The 23,706-nt window shown below is 36.9% G+C and overlaps 1 long non-coding RNA gene and 1 pseudogene across 2 annotated transcripts in view; both read left to right on the plus strand.

The window, feature by feature from the left end:
• Positions 1-23,706, plus strand: part of LOC143644708 (uncharacterized) — a 47,757-nt gene that overhangs the window by 17,253 nt on the left and 6,798 nt on the right. Inside the window, exon 1 of one of the 2 annotated variants that reach the window (XR_013156826.1) lies at positions 13,784-13,910. The exons of the other annotated variant lie outside the window; for it this stretch is intronic. This is a non-coding gene — a long non-coding RNA (uncharacterized LOC143644708). Of the gene's footprint in view, positions 1-13,783; positions 13,911-23,706 lie in introns of those variants that run through there. 2 annotated transcript variants of the gene reach the window in all.
• LOC143643666 (Y-box-binding protein 1 pseudogene) lies at positions 12,053-12,951 on the plus strand (annotated as a pseudogene).

Raw genomic sequence — 23,706 nt, forward strand, 5'->3', positions numbered from 1 at the left:
ATATATCTATCTTTATGCCAATACCATGCTGTTTTGACCACTGTGGCTTCATAATATGCCTTAAAGTCAGGCAGTGCAAGACCTCCAGCTTCATTTTTTTTCCTCAAGATGTTTTTAGCAATTTGGGGCACCCTGTCCTTCCAGATAAATTTGCTTATTGGTTTTTCTATTTCTGAAAAATAAGTTGTTGGGATTTTGATTGGTATTGCATTGAATCTGTAAATCAATTTAGGTAGGATTGACATCTTAACTATATTTAGTCTTCCAATCCATGAACATGGTATGCCCTTCCATCTATTTAGGTCTTCTGTGATTTCTTTTAGCAGTTTTTTGTAGTTTTCTTTATATAGGTTTTTTTGTCTCTTTAGTTAAATTTATTCCTAGGTATTTTATTCTTTTAGTTGCAATTGTAAATGGGATTCATTTCTTGATTTCCCCCTCCGCTTGTTCATTGCTAGTGTATAGAAATGCTACAGATTTTTGAATGTTGATCTTGTAACCTGCTACTTTGCTGTACTCATTTATTAGCTCTAGCAGTTTTGCTGTGAATTTTTCCGGGTTTTCGACGTATAGTATCATATCGTCTGCAAACAGTGATAGTTTTACTTCTTCCTTTCCAATTTTGATGCCTTGTATTTCTTTTTCTTGTCTAATTGCTCTGGCTAGAACCTCCAACACAATGTTGAATAATAGTTGTGATAGTGGACATCCTTGTCTTGTTCCTGATCTTAGGGGGAAAGTTTTCAATTTTTCCCCATTGAGGATGATATTAGCTGTGGGTTTTTCATATATTCCCTCTATCATTTTAAGGAAGTTCCCTTGTATTCCTATCCTTTGAAGTGTTTTCAACAGGAAAGGATGTTGAATCTTGTCAAATGCCTTCTCTGCATCAATTGAGATGATCATGTGATTTTTCTGCTTTGATTTGTTGATATGGTGTATTACATTAATCGATTTTCTTATGCTGAACCATCCTTGCATACCTGGGATGAATCCTACTTGGTCATGATGTATAATTCTTTTAATGTGTTGTTGGATACGATTTGCTAGAATTTTATTGAGGATTTTTGCATCTATATTCATTAGAGAGATTGGTCTGTAGTTTTCTTTTTTTGTAATATCTTTGCCTGGTTTTGGTATGAGGGTGATGTTGGCTTCATAGAATGAATTAGGCAGTTTTCCCTCCACTTCGATTTTTTTGAAGAGTTTGAGGAGAGTTGGTACTAATTCTTTCTGGAATGTTTGATAGAATTCACATATGAAGCCATCTGGTCCTGGACTTTTCTTTTTAGGAAGCTTTTGAATGACTGATTCAATTTCTTTACTTGTGATTGGTTTGTTGAGGTCATCTATGTCTTCTTGAGTCAAAGTTGGTTGTTCATGTCTTTCCAGGAACCCGTCCATTTCATCTAAATTGTTGTATTTATTAGCGTAAAGTTGTTCATAATATCCTGTTATTACCCTCTTTATTTCTGTGAGGTCAGTAGTTATGTCTCCTCTTCCATTTCTGATCTTATTTATTTGCATCCTCTCTCTTCTTCTTTTTGTCAATCTTGCTAAGGGCCCATCAATCTTATTGATTTTCTCATAGAACCAACTTCTGGTCTTATTGATTTTCTCTATTGTTTTCATGTTTTCAATTTCATTTATTTCTGCTCTAATCTTTGTTATTTCTTTCCTTTTGCTTGCTTTGGGATTAGTTTGCTGTTCTTTCTCCAGTTCTTCCAAGTGGACAGTTAATTCCTGCATTTTTGCCTTTTCTTCTTTTCTGATATAGGCATTTAGGGCAATAAATTTCCCTCTTAGCACTGCCTTTGCTGCGTCCCATAAGTTTTGATATGTTGTGTTTTCATTTTCATTCACCTCGAGGTATTTACTAATTTCTCTAGCAATTTCTTCTTTGACCCACTCGTTGTTTAGGAGTGTGTTGTTGAGCCTCCACGTATTTGTGAATTTTCTGGCACTCCGCCTATTATTGATTTCCAACTTCATTCCTTTATGATCCGAGAAAGTGTTGTGTATGATTTCAATCTTTTTAAATTTGTTAAGACTTGCTTTGTGACCCAGCATATGGTCTATCTTTGAGAATGATCCATGAGCACTTGAGAAAAAGTTGTATCCTGCTGTTGTGGGATGTAATGTCCTATAAATGTCTGTTAAGTCTAGCTCATTTATAGTAATATTCAGATTCTCTATTTCTTTATTGATCCTCTGTCTAGATGTTCTGTCCATTGATGAGAGTGGTGAATTGAAGTCTCCAACTATTATGGTATATGAGTCTATTTCCCTTTTCAGTGTTTGTAGTGTATTCCTCACGTATTTTGGGGCATTCTGGTTTGGTGCGTAAATATTTATGATTGTTATGTCTTCTTGTTTAATTGTTCCTTTTATTAGTATATAGTGTCCTTCTTTGTCTCTTTTAACTGTTTTACATTTGAAGTCTAATTTGTTGGATATTAGTATAGCCACTCTTGCTCTTTTCTGGTTGTTATTTGCATGAAATATCTTTTCCCAACCTTTCACTTTCAACCTATGTTTATCTTTGGGTCTAAGATGTGTTTCCTGTAGACAGCATATAGAAGGATCCTGTTTTTTAATCCATTCTGCCAATCTATGTCTTTTGATTGGGGAATTCAGTCCATTAACATTTAGTGTTATTACTGTTTGGATAATATTTTCCTCTAACATTTTGCCTTTTGTATTATATATATCATATCTGATTTTCCTTCTTTCTACACTCTTCTCCATACCTCTCTCTTCTGTCTTTTTGTATCTGACTCTAGTGCTCCCTTTAGTATTTCTTGCAGAGCTGGTCTCTTGGTCACAAATTCTCTCAGTGACTTTTTGTCTGAGAATGTTTTAATTTCTCCCTCATTTTTGAAGGACAATTTTGCTGGATATAGGAGTCTTGGTTGGCAGTTTTTCTCTTTTAGTAATTCTTTAAGAATTTAAAGAATTAAATTCTTTTAGTAATTTAAATATATCATCCAACTGTCTTCTAGCTTCCATGGTTCCTGCTGAGAAATCTACACATAGTCTTATTGGGTTTCCCTTGTATGTGATGGATTGTTTTTCTCTTGCTGCTTTCAAGATCCTCTCTTTCTCTTTGACCTCTGACATTCTAACTAGTAAGTATCTTGGAGAACGCCTATTTGGGTCTAATCTCTTTGGGGTGTGCTGCACTTCTTGGATCTGTAATTTTAGGTCTTTCATAAGAGTTGGGAAATTTTCAGTGATAATTTCTTCCATTAGTTTTTTTCCTCCTTTTCCCTTCTCTTCTCCTTCTGGGACACCCACAACACGTATATTTGTGCGGCTCATATTGTCCTTGAGTTCCCTGATACCCTGTTCAAATGTTTCCATTCTTTTCCCGATAGTTTCTGTTTCTTTTTGGAATTCAGATGTTGTATCCTCCAAATCACTAATTCTGTCTTCTGTCTCTTTAAATCTGTCATTGTAGGTATCCATTGCTTTTTCCATCTTTTCTACTTTATCCTTCACTTCCATAAGTTCTGTGATTTGTTTTTTCAGTTTTTCTATTTCTTCTTTATGTTCAACCCATGTCTTCTTCATGTCCTTCCTCAATTTATCGATTTCATTTTTGAAGAGGTTTTCCATTTCTGTTCGTATATTCAGCATTAGTTGTCTCAGCTCTTGTATCTCATTTGAACTATTGGTTTGTTCCTTTGACTGGGCCATATTCTCAATCTTCTGAGCATGGACCATTATCTTCTGCTGGTGGCGTCTGGGCATTTAGTCAGATTTCCTTGGGTGTCGGACCCAACAAAGTTGTAAGATTTTTCTGTGAAATCTTTGGGTTCTGTTTTTCTTATCCTGCCCAGTAGGTGGCGCTCGTGGCACACGTTTGTCTCACGTGTTTGGAAGGGATCCCCCTGGTCACTGATCTCCGCAGCCTGGGGATTTCCGATCCAATTCTCTCCGTTGGTTTGGGGGGCCGCGCGTGGTGGGGGCGTCAGCCGCTGCGACTTGAGGGGACCCTGTGGCTGGTTGCCGGCCGCAGCGGGTCCAGGGAATTCGCCACCGGACCAGGAAGTCGCCCACGGGGGAGGGGCGTCAGTCACCGGCCGCCGCGGCCTGTGGAATTCCCCACCGGACCAGGAAGCCACCCGCGGGGGAGGGCCACCGCGGCTTGGGTAGCCCTCTGATCCGAGACTCGTAGCCGGACCAGGAAGCCGCCCGCAAAAGTGGGGCGCTGGCCGCCTCAGCTTGGGAAACTTGCCTCTCCGAGACTCTCAGCCGGCCCGGGAAGGAGGGAGGGAGGAGCTCAGGCTGCCACAGCTGCCGCTGCTCACATTCCATAAGTTTTGATAAATTGTATTCTCATTTTCATTTGTCCCGAGACAGCTGCTGATTTCTCTAACAATTTCTTCTTTGACTCACTGGTGTTTAAGAGTGTGTTACTTAATCTCCAAATATTTGTGAATGTTCTTGTTCTTTGGTGGTTATTGAGATCCAGCTTCATTCCATTGTGATCAGAGAAAATGCTTTGAATAATTTCAATATTTTAAAATTTATAAAGATGTGTTTTGTGCCTCTAACATATAATCTATCCTGGAGAATGTTCCATGAGCACTTGAGAAGAATGTATATCTTTGTATTTTGGGGTACAATGACCTATATATGTCTGTTAGGTCTAATTCATTTATCAGGTTATTTAACCTAGGAGTGCCATAAACTGATGCACAGAGCTCAGAGTGGGCAGGGTGAGGCTGTGTGACACTATGGGTGAAGGGCAGGGGTAGCCTAGGTATGGAAGTTAGCACCCGTAACCTTTATGCACTGGTAACAGCCTGCAGGGAACAGGGAGGGGGAGGCAGTGCTCAGGAGGGTTTCAGGAAAGGTGGGTTGGGTTGTACTTGGGGTGGGGGTGGGGGCAGGTATGTGCACTGGCATCTGGTGAAATGGGAGTGCCTGGAGCACGGGGAGTGGGAGCAGGTGATGGGGTTCAGGTGTGTGGGGTATGGTGAGTTGCCAGTCACAGGGCTGCGTGGGTGAGCTTAGTGCACCCAAGGAATATGGCCTGGCTTACTTCCTAGTCCCTGGGCTCCCGTCAGTGCACTCCTGTGGGCTCTGCATCTCCACACCAACCTCCCACTTTTGCTTCTCAGTTCCTCGGCCTCTGCTACCAGGGCTGCCCTATGTGGTGCAGAAGGCTCTTCCAGGTCAGTTGCATTCTTGAATCACCTCAGTCACCCTTCTGTCCCTTCTCTAACTTTTCCCTGGAACAGGGCTGAAGTTGGACTACTCTATTCTGCCAACTTCCTGGAAGTCCCTGCCTTATTGATTTTGAAGCCATTCTGTATAAATTTTGGATACAAGATTTTATTGTTTATACATATTGTAAATACCTTTTCAAAGCCTTTCCTCTTCATGTTGTCTTTTAATGAAATATTTCTTAATTTTAATCAAATCCAATTTAGCAAACATTTTTACTTACTCCAAAATCATGAAAATATTCTGCTCTGTTGTATTCTAGAGGTTTTATAATTTTATTTTCCACATTTACATCTATAATCCACCTGCATTTTACTTTTCTGCACATTGTTGGATAGAGATCAAGATGTATCTATATATTTTATACTGATATTGATCTGTAATAAAACTCTTGTCATAAATCAAGTATGTACACTTCTTGGGTCTATCTGAACTCTATTCTGCTCCTTCAGTCTATTTGTCTCCTCTTGGGATAATTCCACAGTGTCTAAATTATTGTAGCTTTATAAGAATTGATGCCATCCTATACAATAAGAATTTTGTCTTTTTTTTTAAGAGTATGACCTGAGTCTCAGAGTTAGAGCTCTAAGGCTGTGAAAGTCAGCATTAACCCATAGAGCAACTGTTTAAAAAGTTGAAAAAGTGATCAGATTTCAACCAGAGATATGAATGAAGCTGATCTTAGTAGGACTAAGGTAAATCAGAATACAGAGTAAAGGATGATATGGTTTATATTTTAAAACTTCAACTTCTGTGTGAGATCAAAGGAAGAGATGTTTCTTTTGTGAAAAATATATATTTTGGGTAGTAAGCTATCTAATTTAACTCATATGGCCACTTTATTTGAACACCATAAATACAGGAATCTTGAATAGGGAGTGAGATCTTGTTGGTTTGTACAGGTTAGTGTGATGCCCTAATACATCCCAGAGTAATGTGGACAGAAAATAAAAAAGCAGTTTCAAGGTCCCTTGAGGGACTGGGGAGAAAGAAGGAAATATTCAATTTGTCCATCTGGCGATTTCCCTATATTCTCACAAGCACTGAGGACAACCAATTTGATAGGCTGAGCCTTTCATCTTGGGGCTTGCCCCTATGAAAGTTATTCCTGTAAAGAAGAAGCTAAGCCTACTTATAATTATACCCAGAGAACCTCTTTCATTGCTGAGATGTGGCCTCTCTCTCTAAGTCAACACAGCAGGTGAATTCACTGCCCATCCCACTTCATGGTACATGACTCCCAGGGTGTAAATCTCCCTAGTAAAGTGGACGTGACTTCCGGGAATGAGCCATGACTTGGCATCTTATAATTGAAAAGACTTCTTGATGAAAAGGGGGAAGAGAGAAATGAGACCAAATAAAGAGTCAGTGGCTGAGACATTTCAAATAGAGTGAAGAGGTCATTCTGGAGGTTATTTTTATGCATTATATAGATATCCACTTTAAGTTTTTAATGGATTAGAATAGCTAGGAGAAAATACATGAAACTTTTGAACTGTATTCCAGTGACCTTGATTCTTGAAGACAATTGTATAACTATATAACTTTGACAATGTGACCATATACTAGTGAAAATCTTGTGGCTGATGCTCCCTTTATACAGGGTATGGACAAATGAGTAAAAAAATAAGGATGAAAAAATAAAGAAATAATAGGGGGCAGAAGGGTTTAAAAAATTGAGTAGTTTGCAATACTAGTGGTCAGTGGGAGGGAGAGTAAAGAGCATGGGATGTAGGGGGTTTTCTTCTTTCTTCTTCTGGAGTGAGTCATATGTTATAAAAATGATCATGGTGATGAATACACAACTATGTGATGATATTGTGAGCTATTGATTGTATACTTTGTATGGGTTGTATGGTGTGCGAAGATACCTCAAAAATATTATTTAAGAAGATCCTATTTACAAATGAGTTCACATCGCAGGACTGGGCTGGATATAGGGGACATGATTCAATCCATAATACATGGGGATGGGGTGGAAGTCTGGTGGAAGACAGGAGTAAGGGATTATAAAAGGCATGAGGAAACTTTGGAGGGTGATAGATACATGCATTGTTGTAGTGACTGTGATGGTTTCAAGGGTGTACACAAATGTCAAAACTTGTCAATATATTCAATATATTCAGTTATTTTATACAAATTGTATCTCAATCAAGCTTTTTATAAAGGGAATAATAAAATATTTAAAAGAAAAAAAGGGTATCTTGCCATTCTTGCCTTTGCTTTTCCATATAAATTTTAGAATCAGTTTGTCAGTTTCAAAAACCTGTGGGGATTTTGATTAACAATGCATTGAATCTAGAAATCTATTGGGGAAGAATTGATATGCTTGTAATATTGGGTTTTATCATGCATATGCAATTAGATCTTTAATTTCTCTCCACAATATTTTGTGGTTTTCAATACAGAGGTCATGTACATCTTAGATATATTTCCAAGTATTTGATATTTTCATGTTATTTTAAACTCTGTTGTTCTAAAATTTCATTTTCTACCTATTTCTTACTGGTTTATATAAATATTGCTGGATTTTGTTTGCCAATATTTTGTTTAAGAGTTTTGCATTTATGTTTATGAGGTAAAATGGCCTGTATTTTTCTTTCTTACAATGTTTTTGAGAGGTTTCTGGATCAAAGTAATCCTGGCATTATAAAATGAATTGTGATATTCTCCTTTCTTTTCTATTCTCTGTACATATTTGTGTATGAATGATATTTCTTTTTCATTAAGTGTTTGGAAAGATCACTAGCAAAGCCATTCTGGAAGGTTTTAAATTACGGATTTGATTTTTTAAATAGGTACAGAACTATTTAGATTTCTAGTCCTTCTAGGAAAGTTTTCTTTCTCCTGGATGTGCTGGTTTGAAAGGATGCATGTACCCTAGAAAAGCCATGTTTTAATCCTAATCCCATTCTGTAAAGGCAGCCATTTCTTCGAATCCCTATTCAATATTATACATTCGAAACTGTAATTAGATCATGTCCCTGGAGATGTGATTTAATCGAGTGGTTGCTAAACTGAATTAAGTGGAGGTGTGTCTCCACCCATTTGGGTGGGTCTTTAAGAGTTTCAGAAGTCCTATAAAAGAGGAAACATTTTGGAGAATGAAAGAAACTCAGACAGAGAAGAGAGTGCTGTAGTACCACAAAGCAGAGAGTCCACAAGCCAGTGACCTTTGGAGATGAAGAAGGAAAAGACCTCCTGGGGAGCTTCATGAAACTGGATGCCAGGAGAGAAAGCTTAGCAGATGATGCTGTGTTTGCCACATGCCCTTTCCAGATGAGAGAGAAGCCCTGACTATGTTTGCCATGTGCCTTCTCACTTGAGAAGAAACCCTGAACTTTATCAGCCTTCTTGAAACCAAGGTATCTTTCTCTGGATACCTTTGATTGGACATTTCTATAGACTTGTTTTATAGAACAAGTATAATTGGGACATTATCTCAGCCTTAGAATTGTAAACTAGCAGCTTACTAAATTCCCCCTTTAAAAGCCATTCCATTTCTGGTATATTGCATTCTGGAAGCTAGCAAACTAGAACACTGGACTATATCATTTTTTCTAAACTTACAAATGTATAGACATAAAGATGTTTGTAATAGCTTCTTATGACCTCTCTATGTCAATTATTAAGTTTTGCTTCCTGATATGGGTAATTTGTGCCTTCTCTCTTTTTTAAAAATTAAATATAATCACCAGAAATGTAGGAATTTTGTGAGTCTTTAAAAGAAGAAACTTTTGCCTTAATAATATTGAAAATAGTTTTAAATTCTAATTTGGGAAAGGATCTGGACAGGCAAAAAAATTGGGTGTCTCACATCTCTGTGGGGATAATCTAGTTAAGTTTCTAATTTACAGTACTGAATAGGGATTAAAAGAAATGGCTGTCTCCAAAAAATGGATCAGGATTAAAACATGACTTTTCTAGTGTACATAATCCTTTCAAACCAGCATAGTCCGCTTGGGGTACTGGGGAGAAAGGATGAAATATTCAACTTCCCCATTTGGAGAATTCTGATATTCTCACAAGCAGTGGGGACAAACAAATCAACAGGCCAAGCCCTCAATCTTGGGGTTCATTCCTATGAAATTTATTCCTGCAAATGACAGGCTTAAAATTAAGCCTGAGTTACCCCCAGAGAACCTCTTCTGTTTCTCAGATGTGGCCTCTCTCTCTAAGCGAACTGCTCTAGTTTGCTAGCTGCCAGAATGCAATATACCAGAAACAGAATGGCTTTTAAAAAGGGGTATTTAATAAATCACTAGTTTACAGTTCTAAGGCCGAGAAAATGTCCCAATTAAAGCAAGTCTCTAGAAATGTCCAATCAAAGGCATTCAGGGAAAGATACCTCGGCTCAAGAAGGATGATGAAGTTCAGGGTTTCTCTCTCAAGTGAGAAGGCACGTGGCAAACAGGGTCAGGGTTTCTCTCTCATCTGAATGTGGTGAACATGGTGTTATTTGCTAGCTTTCTCTCCTAGCTTCCTTTCGTGAAGCTCCTTGGGAGGCGTATTTCTTCTTCATTTCAAAGGTCGCTGGCTGATGGTCTCTCTGCTTCTTGTGGCTATGTCATTCTCCTCTCTCAGAATCTCCTACTTTCTTCAAAATGTTTCCTCTTTTTATAGGATTCCAGCAAACTAATCAAGACCCACCCGAATGGGTGGGGACATGTCTCCACCTAATCCATTTAACAACCACTCTTGATCACTCAAGATTACATCAAATCACATCAAGATGTGACTCCCTAAATCTACATCTCCAGGGAGATGATCTAATTACAGTTTCAAACATACAATACTGAATAGGGATTAGAAGAAATGGTTGCCTTACAAAATGGGATTAGAATTAAAACATGGCTTGTCTAGGGTACACACATCATTTCAAACCAGCACTCCAATTTAGCAGATGAACACCCTGCACTTCCTTCTATGTGGGATATGACTCCCAAGGGTGTAATCTCCCTGGTAATATGGACAGAAATCCCAGGATCAGTTGGGACCTGATATCATGGGTTTGACTTCTTGACCAAGAAGGGGAAGAGAGAAATAAGACAAAATAAAGTTTCATTGGCTGAGACGTTGCAAACAAAGTTGAGAGGTTATCCTGGAAGTTATTCTTATGTATTATATAGATATCCCTTTTTAGTTTATGGCATATTGGAGTGGCTAGAGGAAAGTACCTGAAACTGTTGACCTTGATTCTTGAAGATAATTCTTCAAGATATTATCTTTATATATAAAGATATAACTTTTACAACGTGACTGTGTGATTGTGAAAACCTTGTATCTGATGTTCCTTTTATCCAGGGTATGGGCAGATGAGTTAAAATACATAGATAAAAAGTAAATAAATAATGGGGGGACAAAAGGTAAAATAAATTGGGTAGATAGAAATACTAGTGGTCAATGAGTGGGAGTGGTAAAGGGTGTGGTATGTATGAGTTCTTTCTTTTTATTTCTTTCTGGAATGATGCAAATATTTTAAAAAATGATCATACTGATGAATGCACAACTATATGATGATAATGTGAGCCATTGATTGTACACCATGTATAGAATGTATGTACGTACAGATTTGTTAATAAAAACATATATTTTTTAAAAAAATATTTTAAAGAACATGGCTTTTCTGGGATGTACAACAGTTTCAAACTGGCACACTACGCAAAGTAATCTGCAACTTAAGTGGAACCACAATTAAAATTCTAGTAGTCTTTTTTTCTTTTTTTATAGAAGTGGAAAAGCTAATTCTCAAATTCATATGTAGTTGTCAGAGACCCAAGTAACCATAACAATCTTGATAAAGAACAAAGCTGGAGGACTCACACTTCCTATTTTAAAAGTTACTGCAAAGCTACAGTAATCAAAATAACATGGCATTGACATAAGGATAGCTATATAGACTGATGGAATATAATTTAGAGTTCAAAATTAAACCCACATACATATGAACCATTGATTTCCACAAGGGAGCCAAGTCTATTCAATGGGACTAGAATAGTCTCTTAAAGAAATGATGCTGGAAAAATGGATTTCCACATACAAAAGAATGAAATTGGATCTTTCTCTCATACCATACAAAGAAACTAAATCAAAATGGATTAATGACCTAAATATAAAAGCTGAAACCATAAAACTATTTGAAGAAACTCTAAGGGGAGATTTTCACAACTTCAGAATTAGCGATTGATTTTTAGCTATGACAAAAAAGGTATCAGCAACAAAAGAAACAGATGAATTAGACTATATCAAAATTTAAAACTTTTATGCCTCAAAGGACATTATCAAGAAAGTGAAGAGACAGCCCAGAGAATGGGAGAAAATAGTTGCAAATTGTATCTTAGATAAATATCTGACATATCCAAAATATATAAAGAACTCAACAACAACAACAACAGAATAAGCCAATTTAAAAATGGGCAAGGGACTTGAATAGCATTTCTCCAAAGAAGATATACAAACAGTCAATAAGCACATGAATAGTCATTAGGGAAATACAGCTCAAAACCACAATGAGATACCACTTTGCACCCACAAGGATGGCTGTTATTAATAAAAATGAAAAATAACTAGTGTGGCAAGGATGTAGAGAAATAGAAACCATCATGGATTGCTCGTGGAATATAAAATGGTGCAGTCACTGTGGAAAACAGTTTGGTGATTCCTCAAAAAGCTATGCAGAGTTTAGTTGGTGGCAGCAGGAGAAAACAGAACCCAAAGGGCCCTAAGCAGCCCCTTTGCTGCAGCAGGCCTAATGATCTTAGTATCCTGGGAAGAGCTGCAGCTGACCCAGCTGGTCCCAGTTTCCATCACCACAACCATGAGAAGTGAGGCCAAGACCCAGCAGCCACCTGCCCCACCAGCAGCATGGCAGGAAATGGTGGCCTGGGCAACCTCACATTAGGGGCACTTACTATCAGGGACAATAAGATAATCCAAAGGAAGATTTTGAGAGCAGCAAAAGAATTCAATGTAAGAGGCAGGTATGGTTTCATCAACGGAAATGATACCAGGAAAGATGTATTTTTACACCAGATTGTCACAAAAAAGTATTGCCCCAGGAAATACCTTTACAGTATAGGAGATGAAAAGACTGTGGAGTTTGATATTGTTGAGGGGGAAAAGGAAGCAGAGGCGGCAAATGTTACAGCCCTGGAGGAGTTCCAGTGCAAGAAAATAAATATGCAGCAGATTGGAACCATTGTAGACATTATCTATGTCACAGCGTCTTCCACACAATTACCAGCAGAATTACCAGAACAGTGAGAGTGGGGAAAAGCATGAGGGATGGAAGAGTGTTCCCGAAGGCTAGGCCCAACAACATCAGCATATCATAGGTGACAGTTCCTGCTTTACCACATGTGGAGAACCTGTGGGCATCAACCACAGTATTCCAACCATCTTGCGCAGGGAGAAATAATGGAATGTGCTGACAACAGGAGAACAAGGCAGACCAGTGAGACAGAACATATAACGGGGTTAGAGACTGTGATTCTGCAAAGCCCTTCTCACCAAAGACACCCTAGAGAGGAAGGCCAATGAAGAGGATAGGGAAAATTAAGGAGAAGAGACCCAAGGTCATCAGCCATCTCAAAGTGTGGTCCTCTGCAACTTCAATTACCAACAGCAGACTCCTAGAAAACTTAAACCACAAATAACCAGCAGCCAGCCTATCCATCCCTGAGAATTCCTTTGCTCACAAGGGCTGAGCAAATGCCAGCTTACCATCTCTGCTATCATCAGGTTTAGTCATCCAACAAGAAGAAATGAATATGAAATTCCAGAAATAAGAAATGAACAAAAGATTGGTGCTGAAGACCTCAGGTGCTTACTCTTTGCCCACTGACCAGATAACTAGAATTATTTGCATTATCTATGCAGCATGGGGCTTTTATTATTTTTTTTTACCTAAAATTGTCTCTTTTTGGTAATGATAGATTTTTTTTTAAGCCTGGCTTTCTCAATGCATATATAAATTGGTTCTAAAATTGTTTTAAATTTGTAATAACTTTCCAACTTGATTTTTTCCCCAAAAAACTGCAAGCACCTGTTAACAAAAACCTTAAACTTAAAACATTGAAAAAAATATAAATATGGAATTACCATATAGTCTGACAATTCCATTCCTAGATATATACCTGTCATGGTCAGGTTCATGTGTGAACTTGGCCAGGTGTTGGTGCCCAGTCATCTGGTTGGGCAAGCACTGGCCTGTCTGTTGCTATGAGGACATTTCATGGACTTAAGTCATGATTACATTGGCTGTATCCATGCCTGATTGCATTTGTAATCAGCTAAGGGGAGTGTCTTCTGCAATAAGTGATGCTTAATCTAATCATTGGGAGGCTTTTAAGGATTCAGAAGAGATAGTCGCTTTTCCTGCTTCAGCTGGTGAGCATCTCTTGTGGAGTTCATCCAGACCCTTCATTGGAGTCACCAGCTTCATATACTGCCCTGCAGATTTTGGACTCTTCCATCCCTATGGTTGTCCAGCCATCCTCTCCTGAGAGTTCAGTGAAGAATTTCAATGGAGTTATCAGCTTGTAGCCTGCCCTACAGACCTTGGACCCCTTACATTTCCATGGTTGCCCAGCCAGCCTCTCCTGAGAGTTCATTGAGGACCTTCATCAGAGTTACCAGCTTGGACTGCTGCTTGGACTCTACATTCCCATGGTTATGTGAGACACTTTTATAAGTTTTGTATCTATGAATATCTCCTGCTGATTCTATTTCTCTAGAAAACCCTAGTTAATACAATACCCAAAAGAAATGAAAGCAGGAACTCAAACAGAGACTTGTGCACCAATGTTCATAGTGGTGTTATTCACAATAGCCAAAAGGCAGATGCAGCCCCAGTGCCCATCACCAGATAAAATGGGTAAAGAAAATGTGGTATATCATACAATGAAAAGAATTGAAATTCTTATACATGCTATAAAATGCATGAATCTTGAAAATATATTAAGTTAAACAAAATGTCAACTATCACATGATTCCATTTATGTAAAATATCTAGAATAAACAAATTTTAGAGACAGAATGTAGATTATAGGTTACCAAGAGCTGGGAGGAGGAAGAAATGGGGAGTTATTGCTTAAGGAGAACCAAATTTCTGTTTGGAGTGATGAAAACAGTTTTATACTGGATGGTGGTGATGGAAGCACAACACTGTGAATGAAATTAATGCCACTGAATTTTGTACACTTAAAAATGGTTAAATAGGAAAATTTTATATTTCCTATATGTTATCATAATAAACTTTTAAAATAAAGCCCTATGAATGAACCAAAGCTACAAGCATGCAAAGGACAAAGAGGGTAGAAGGAGAAAAAATATTTTGGTAAAGAGACAGGTATTTGGAGAGAATAGCTGATTCATGTTGATGGTAGCATATTAGAGTGTGGATCAATAGACCACTGCTGCTGAAATCTCTAGGGTGGCCTTGGGTATTAGGGTTCTCCATGGAAACAGAACTGAAATATACCTGAAACATACTGACTTGAAGCTATTATATACCCTAGAAAAGCCATGTTTTAATCCTGATTCAATCCTGTGGGGCCAGACCAATTGTTTAGGGTGGGAAACTTTGATTGGATTGTTTCCATGGAGATGTGACACACCCACTTGTAAGTGTCACTTTTGATTAGATGGAGATGTGACCCTGCCCATTCAAGGTGGGTTGTGATTAGTTTACTGGAGTCTTAAAAGAGAAAACATTTTGGAGGAAGCTCAGATGCTTGGAGAACAGAAGTGAGAGAGCCAACACAGGACCCAGACATTTGGAGATGCAGAAAGAAAATGCCCATAGGGAAGCTGTTCGAAACCAGAAGCCAAAGGAATAGCAGATACCAACCACGTCCCTTCCCAGCTGACAGAGGTGTTCTGGACCCATCAGCCTTTCTTGAGTCAAGGTGTCTTTTCCTGGATGCCTTGGTTTGGACATTTTTATGGACTTATAACTAAACTTTTAACTTAATACATTCCCTTTTTAAAAAGCTGTTCCATTTCTGGTATATTGCATTTTGGCAGCATTTAACAAACCAATACAACATGTATATGTATATTGATATACATAAATATTATGTACTTTATTATAAGAATTGGCTCACACAACCATGAGGATTGACAAATCTGAACCCCATAGGATAGGCCACAAGTTAGGAACTCCAGTGAAAGTTTTGATGAGTTTCCCAGGAGATGCTGATTTCTGAAATAGAGATAGAAAGTCTTCTGGTTGAAGAAATAATCAGTTACACTTTAAACTGATTGGATAAGACTATTCTCATTGCTGAAGGTAATCTCCCTTATTGATTATAGGTGTAGTTAACCACAGGAGGCATCAACTTGACTAATGATTTAAATCCATGAGCAATCAGGCTAGGTCTTTCTTCTCTAGCCAAGTCAGCACATGAACTTTACTAAACATCACAGATATACTGTGATCAGCACTGGGATAGTAGCTATGCTGGTAAAGTGGGTCTTCTATTCAGGCTTCAACTTACTTTCAAGATCTAAGAATATATGAATTTTAAAGAAATTGGACAAACCAGACCTCTGTGGAGTTCACGTGGGGAATTTATTTAGTTAAGTGAAAATGAAAAACTGAATGGTGTCTTCACCTCTATTGGACAAGGGATAAATTTCTTCAACACAGACTCAGAAAGGGCCCATTTAGATTCCAAGTGTCCCAGGAAGATAAAGAGACTAAGGTAAAGAGCTAACGTTTATTGTGTGCTTAATATATGACAGACCCTGTTCTAAAAAACTTTATGTTTTCTTTTTTAACTGCAAACAAATTCTACATGTTGGGTGCTTTTCCTAACCAGTAGAGTGAAAAGTTAAGTAATATTTCCAAGGCTATAAATTTGTTAAGTGGTGGAGCCTGGATTAAAACCCAGTCAATTTGACTCAAGAGTATTCCATCAGTAAGGCCTTTCCAAGTAAGGTCACATTCTGAGGTACTGGGAATTAGGACTTCAACCTGTCTTTTGGGTGACACAATTCAGCCCATTATTCAGGGAAGAAAGAACAAAGCTGTGCTTCATCCAAAATGAGTCCCATGGGACAGTCTGTCCCAAATCTTTTGGCAATTCTTCACCTCCTGAGAGTTTTACATTAGTGAGCTGATCTCTTTCACTCCTTTTTGAATTCTTTTGCTCTTGTTAGTACTTTTCCATTTGTAATGCCTTTCTCAGTAACCCAGTGAGGCAAACAAGGTAGGTATTCTTATTCTCATTTTACAAATCAATTAAATGCTTTGCCTAAAGCCACACAATTAGAAAGTGGCAGAGTCAAAATAAAAGTGGGCTATTGTCTCCAAATCCTGTGCCATTTTTATTATGTCACAATTGACATTGTAAAATACTCCCTTGCTTTTTGCAATTTACTTTTTTGCTTTTTAACTTTTTCTCCCTTATAATCTATTGCTCTGAATAATGACATGCAACAGCCTTTCCTTAGTATCCTTGTCCATCTTATCAAGAACCCTTGATGACCCATTTCAAGTGTTTCTCCAAAAATTATTTGGAGATATAGTTCCTTGCCAATGAATTATCTCAGGTTTTAGATATTTAAAAAGCAATTGTTCTAATGAGTTCTTAGCATGACAAAATAATTAATTCAAGGCACTTAATATTCAGATTCACCTGGCTTTTATTTGGCAGCATAATATCAGAAAGTCTAATATGTTTTTCCTGCTCCCCCCTTCCATTCTCCCTCTCCTTAGAAAGACAAGTCTTTTTTGTTAACCAAGTCACATTGACCAGTTCAGAATTTTCTTTCGAGGTAAAATTTATTCATAATTTAAATTTTGGACTTTGAATTTCCTTTTTCTTGTGTTAAAATTAATATCATTTCCCCATGCACACAATATTTTAGGTAAGGCTAAAGTCCTCTTTGACTATCAACAATATGGCTCTATCCCCTTAGATAGCCACTGATATCACTTTGACTTGGATCTACCAAACTTTTTCTCCACATTACAACATGTATACATTCCCATGGGAAATGAAAAATTATTTTGTAGTTTGATTTACATTTTACATAAATGAAGACTGTTCTGAGATTTGCTGTCTTCATTCAACAGTAAGTCTTACAGCACTTTCCATACTAACATTAATGAGTTAAATGATTACCTAGTATTTGTGGTATGGTTCCACACAATTTATTTCTTTGCACTTCTTAGCTTGTTTCTCAGTTTTGCTTTTATAAACAATACTGCAATGAACATCTTTGTACATGCTTCCTTGTGTACCTATACTGATATTTCTTTGGAGTAAATATGGAGAAGTGGAATTGGTGACTCACAAGGTATTGATGTTTTAAAATTTTAGGACTTTACTGCCAAATTGCTTGTGAAAATGACTGCAATTTAACAGCTATTAACAATAGATGAGAGAATCTCTTTGTCCAAACTTTACTCACTTTGATATTTTTAAACTCTTTCATTTTGCAAATCTTGTGAGTGAAAATTCTGTCTCAGTGTTATAATTTGTATTTTTCTGTTAGTGAGTTTCACTGTTGTCAGGTCAGCTTCATGTGTCAACTTGGCCAAGTGGTGGTACCTGTTTGTCTGGTTGGGTAAGTGCTAGCCTGTCTGTTGCAATGAGGACATTTCATAGAATTCGATCATGATCACATCAGCTGCATCCATAGCTGATTTCATTTGTAATCAGCCAAGGGGAGTGTCTTCTGCAATGAGTGATGCTTAATCTAATCACTGGAAGGCTTTTAAGGAGGCTTCAGAAGAGATAGGCTCTCTTTCTGCTTTGGCTGGTGAGCCTCTCCTGTGGAGTTTGTCCAGACCCTCCATCAGAATCGGCGACTTCACAGCCTGCTCTGTGGATTGGATTTTGGACTCTGCATTCCCGTGGTCATGTGAGACACTTTTATAAATTTTATATTTGCGAGTATTCCCTGTTGATTCTATTTCTCTAGAGAACCCTAATACAATTGTCATTTCATATCTTTATAGGCTATTTGCTTTTTTTACTAATTGACTTTTATATAATTTATGCTTTTTTTTATTTAACTGGTCTTTTTTCTCACCAGTAATGTCTTTTTGGTCAAAAGAAATATTACATGTTGCTGAAGTCAATTAATGATTTAATTTTTATTATTTAGGTAAAACTCAAATAACACAAGTTTACCATATAAAACATTTTAAAGTGCATGACTTCGTGATTTTAATACATTTATGATGCTGTGCTAATGCCACCATGCTGGTGTGAAACTGGTTATGTACACCAGAAAAGCCATGTTCTTTTTCCTAATCTAATCTTGTGGAGGCAGACCTATTGTTTAGGGTGGGACCTTTTTATTAGGTTGTTTCCATGGAGATTTGTCTCTGCTCATTCAAGGTGGGTCTTAATCCACTTACTGGAATCCTTTAAGAAGGAACCATTTTGGAAAAAGCTCACAGCCAACACAGATAGACTTTTGGAGATGCAGAAAGAAAATGCCCCTGGGGAAGTTGTTTGAAACCAGAAGCCAAAGGACCAGCAGATACCTTTGGGCTTTCTTAGTCAAAGATATTTCCCTGGATGCCTTAATTTGGACATTTTTATGGTCTTAGAACTGTAAACTTGCAACTTAATAAATCCCCTTATTAAAAACCAACCCATTTCTGGTATAAATTCTGGCAATATTGGCAAACTAAAACACTCCATTATCTAATTCCAGAACATTTCCATCACCTCAAAGAGAAACCCCACACCCAGTAGGCAGTCAGTCTATATTTACTCTTCACTCCAGCCTCTGACAACTACTAATCTACTTTCTGTCTCTATATTTTGCCCATTCTGGATAGTTCATATAAATGGACTCATACAATATGTGACCTTTTGTGTTTGGCTCTTCACTTTGCATATTATTTTCAAGGTTCATTCAAACTGAAGTATGTATCAGTACTTCATTCCTTAATATGACCACTATTCCATTGTAAAGTTATGTACTACATTTTTTTAAAATTTATATTCCATATATCTTTTATTTTCTGGTAGCTCCAAACCAAATTATGAAGAAACTTTCCCCCAATTTGTGTGTATTTTAAATTTTAAATTGTACTGATGTTACTGTTGTATTTTCTCATACTCTCCCAACTTTGCTTTGTTTAAAATTTAAACAGTTTTATTATCACACCATGCAATTCATCCCAAGTATACAAGTCAATGGTTCTTAGTATAATCACATAGTTATGTATTCCCCACCACAGTTAAAATGAGAGCATTCTCATTTCTTTTGAAAACACAAACAAAAAATCCCATACCTCTTATATTTCCCTACTGTTGACATTTAGCTTTGTTTGATATAGTGCCTTTTTTACAATTAATGAAAGGCTATTACAATATTACTGTTAACTATAGCCCTTAATTTGCATTTCTGCCAGTTTGAAACTATTATGTACCCCAGAAAAACCATGTTTTAATCCTGATCCAATCTTGTGAGATTGGGCCTATTGTTTAGGGTGGGAAACTTTGATTAGATTGTTTCCATGGAGATGTGACACACCCAGGTGTGGGTGTGACCTTTGGTTAGATGGAGATATGACTTCACCCATTCAAGGTGCATCTTGATTACTTTACTAGAGTCTTTTGAAAGGGGAAACATTTTGGAGAAATCTTAGATGTAGATGCTTGGAGAGCGGTTGCTTCAGAGCTGACAGAGACATGGATGTTTGGAGATGCATGGAGTGCTGACAGAGAAAGTAGATGCCTAGACATGGGCAGAGCCCAACAGACATCATCATGTGCCTTCCCATGAGATGCTGGGCAAACCAGAATCTGGAGAGAGGCAAGGGAAGCCAAGAAATGTATCCCAGCCCCAGAGAAGCCAAGTGAGGAACCCCCATAGGAACCAAAGTCTGAAACTAATGGAACTCAGGAGCAAGAGACCAGCAGATGCCAGCCACATGTCTTCTCAGCTAAGAGAGGTGTTCTGGATGGCATCAGCCTTTCTTAAGTAAAGGTAACCTATTGCTGGTGCCTAAATTTGGACATTTTCTTGGCCTTAGAACTGTAAACTTGTAACAGTAAATTCCCTTTATAAAAGCCATTCAATTTCTGGTATATTGCATTCCAGCAGCATTAGGAAACTAATTCAGCATTAATTGCATTTTTCCCATATACCACCCTATTATTAACACCTTATACATTTGTTTTAGTTCATGTAAGAACTTTCTTTTATTTGTACAATTAACCACCGTCATCATCCACTCCAAGTTTTACTAAGTTATACTGTCCCTTCATTCTCTAGTTTTCCTTCTGTTGACATACACAACCCTAACTTTCTTTTTTCAAGTATACTCACACTCAGCTTTGTTACTGACACTTACCATCTTGTGCTACCCTCACACAGTATTGTGATTCCATTTCTGAACCTTTACAATAAATTTTATTAAACATTCTGTACTTCTTAAGCATCAATTGCCCAATCTCTATTCTCTGTCTCCTGATAACCAATAATTTCAAATTTAACTCTCAGAGTTTGTTCATATTAATGAGACCATACAATATTTGTCCTTTTTTTCTGGCTTATTTTGGACAACATGATATCCTCAAAATTCATCCATGTCATTGCATGCACCATGACAGCTGCGCAAACAATATTGTATATATACAACATAGTCCATCCACTCATCAGTCAATGGACACTTGGGCTGCCTCATCCTTTGGCAACCATGAATAATGCTGCCATAAACACCTGTGTGTAAAAAATGTCTATTTATGTACCTGCTTACAGTTCTTCTGAGCATATACTGAGTAATGGGATAGCTGGATCAAATGGCAATTGTGTACTTAGCTTCCTGAGGAACCATCAACCTGCCTTCCAGAGTGGGTGCACCATTCTACATTCCCACCAAGAGTGAATAATTGTACTTATTTCTCCACATCCTCTTCTTTACTTGTAGTTTTTTGAAAATAGTTTTATTCACACATCATGCAATCAATCGTAAGTGTACAATCAGTGGCTACTGGAATAATCACATAGTTATGCATTCACCACCACAAACAATAAATGCTCCACTTATTAAAAAAAAATGTCCCATACCTCTTATATCCCCCTATTATTGACTATATGTTATACTTTATTTATCCATTTAGATAGATATTTGGGTTGCTTCCACTTTTTGTTACTGTGAACAATGCTGCTATGAACATTTGTGTATTAAACACCAACAATTAACCATCATCATCCACTCTGAGTTTTACACTCCTTCCCAACTGACAGAGGTGTTTTGGGCCAATTGGCCTTCCAATTGGCCTTCCAAGGTAGCTTTCCCTGAATGCCTTAGTTTGGACATTTTCATAGCCTTAGAATTGTAAACTTGCAACTTAATGAATTCCCTTTTCAAAAGCTGTTCCATTTCTGGTATATTGCATTCCAACAGCTTTAGCAAACCAAAACAACCCCATAAATGGAAATCTTGGGTCATAATGTAACTCTATGTTTAATATTTTGAGAAAATGCCAAGTTCTTTTCCACAGCAGCTATACCGTTCTATATTTCCACAAGCAATGTAAAAGGATTCCAATTTCTCCACATCCTTGTCAAAAATTGTGATTTTCTGACTTTTTAATAACAGACACTCTAATGAGTATCAAATTGTATCTCATTGTGATTTCAGTTTGCATTGCCCCAATGACATATGATGTTGAACATCTTTGCATGTGTTTATTGGCCATTTATATATTATCTTTAGAGAAATATTTATTCAAATGTTTGCCCATTTTTAAATTGGGTTGTGTATCTTTTTATTATTGAGCTGTGAGTGCTCTTATATATTCTGGATACTAGACCATTCTTAGATATAAGATTTACAACTAATTTTTTCCATTGTGACAGTTGTCTACTCACTTTCATGTTGGTGTCTTTGAAATGTAAACATTTTACATTTTGAATAAGACCAATTTATATATTTTTTATTTCACAGTTTGTGCTTTTGGTGTCAAATCTAAGAAGACATTGCCTAATTCAAGGCCATGAATATTTACTCCTATGTCTTCTTCTAAGAATTTAAAACTTTTAGCTCTTCCATTTAGGTCTTTGATTAATTTCAAATTGATTTTTGTATGGTGTCAAGTAGAGATCCAAATTCATTCTTTTGCATGAGGCTTTCAGTTGTCCACACAGAATTTGTTTAAAAAATTACTCTTTACCCATTGAATTGTTTTGGCACTGAGCTTGAAAATTAATTGACCATAAATGCAAAGTTTTATCTCTGGACTTTCAATTCTATCCATTAATCCAATAGAACAATACTCTATTGATTTCTAAGTTTTTTGTTTCTTTGTTTGTTTTGATTATTAAGGTTTTGTAGTAACTTTTGAAATCAAGAAGTGTGAAATTTCCAACTCTCTTCTCTTTTTCTTTTTAAGATTGTTTTGAATGTTCTGGGTCCCTTTCTAGAATTTTAGGGTGAGTTTCTCAATTTCTGTGGAAAAAAAAGCAGCCAGGATTTTGACTGGAATTGCATTGAATTTGTGAATCAATTTGGGGCCTACTGCCATCTTGACAATATTAAATCTTAAAATCCAAACACACAAGACATCTTTCCATTTACATAGGCCTTTACTTTCTTTCAACAATGTTTTGGGTTTTTAGTGTACAAGTCTTCACCTCCTTGGTTAAATTTATCCCTAAGTATTTTATTATTTGTAGATATTGTAAATAGAATTGTTTTCTAAATTTTGTTTTCATTGCTACTGTATAGAAATACAACTAATTTTTACATATTGATCTTACACCTTGAGAACTTTGCTGAATTTATTTATTGGCTCTAATTTTTTGTTTGGATTCTTTAGGGTTTTTGAGATATAAAATCATGTCATCTATTATAGAAATAGTTTAATTCTTCCTTTCCAATGGATGACATTTATCCCTTTTTCTTTCCTAATTGTCCTAGTTGTTCTAACTAAAAAGTAAAATGTTGAATAGAAGAGGTAAGAGCAGATATCCTTGTTTTGTTCCTGGTTTTATGGAGAATGCTTTCATTCTTTTACCATTAAATGTAAGATTAACTGTTTTCTTCATAGATGCTCTTTTTCAGAATATAGACGTTCCCTTCTTTCCTAGTTTGGCGAGTCTTTTTTTTTTTTTTTAATCATGAAAGGGTGTTCAATTTTGTCGAATATTTTTCTGCAACAATTGAGATGATCATGTCTTTTTTTCTTCAATAATGTGGTGTATTACATTGATTAATTTTGATATGTTGAACCAGTCTTGCTTTCCTGGGATACACCGCATTTGATCATGTTGTATAATCCTTTTACTATGCTCCTAGATTCAGTTTGCTGTATCTTTTTGAGATTTTTCTTTGCATTTGTCTTCAAAAGTGATATTGGTCTGTGTTTTCTTTCTTGGGATATCTTTGTCAGGCTTTGGTATTAGGGCAAAATTGGCTTTATAGAATAATTCAGGAAGGCTCCCTCTTCCTCCATATTTTTTGGAAAGAGTTTGAAAAGTATTCATGTTCAT

This window comes from Tamandua tetradactyla, chromosome 8 (assembly GCF_023851605.1).
Source record: "Tamandua tetradactyla isolate mTamTet1 chromosome 8, mTamTet1.pri, whole genome shotgun sequence".
In the NCBI taxonomy this organism is placed as follows: Eukaryota; Metazoa; Chordata; class Mammalia; order Pilosa; family Myrmecophagidae; genus Tamandua; species Tamandua tetradactyla.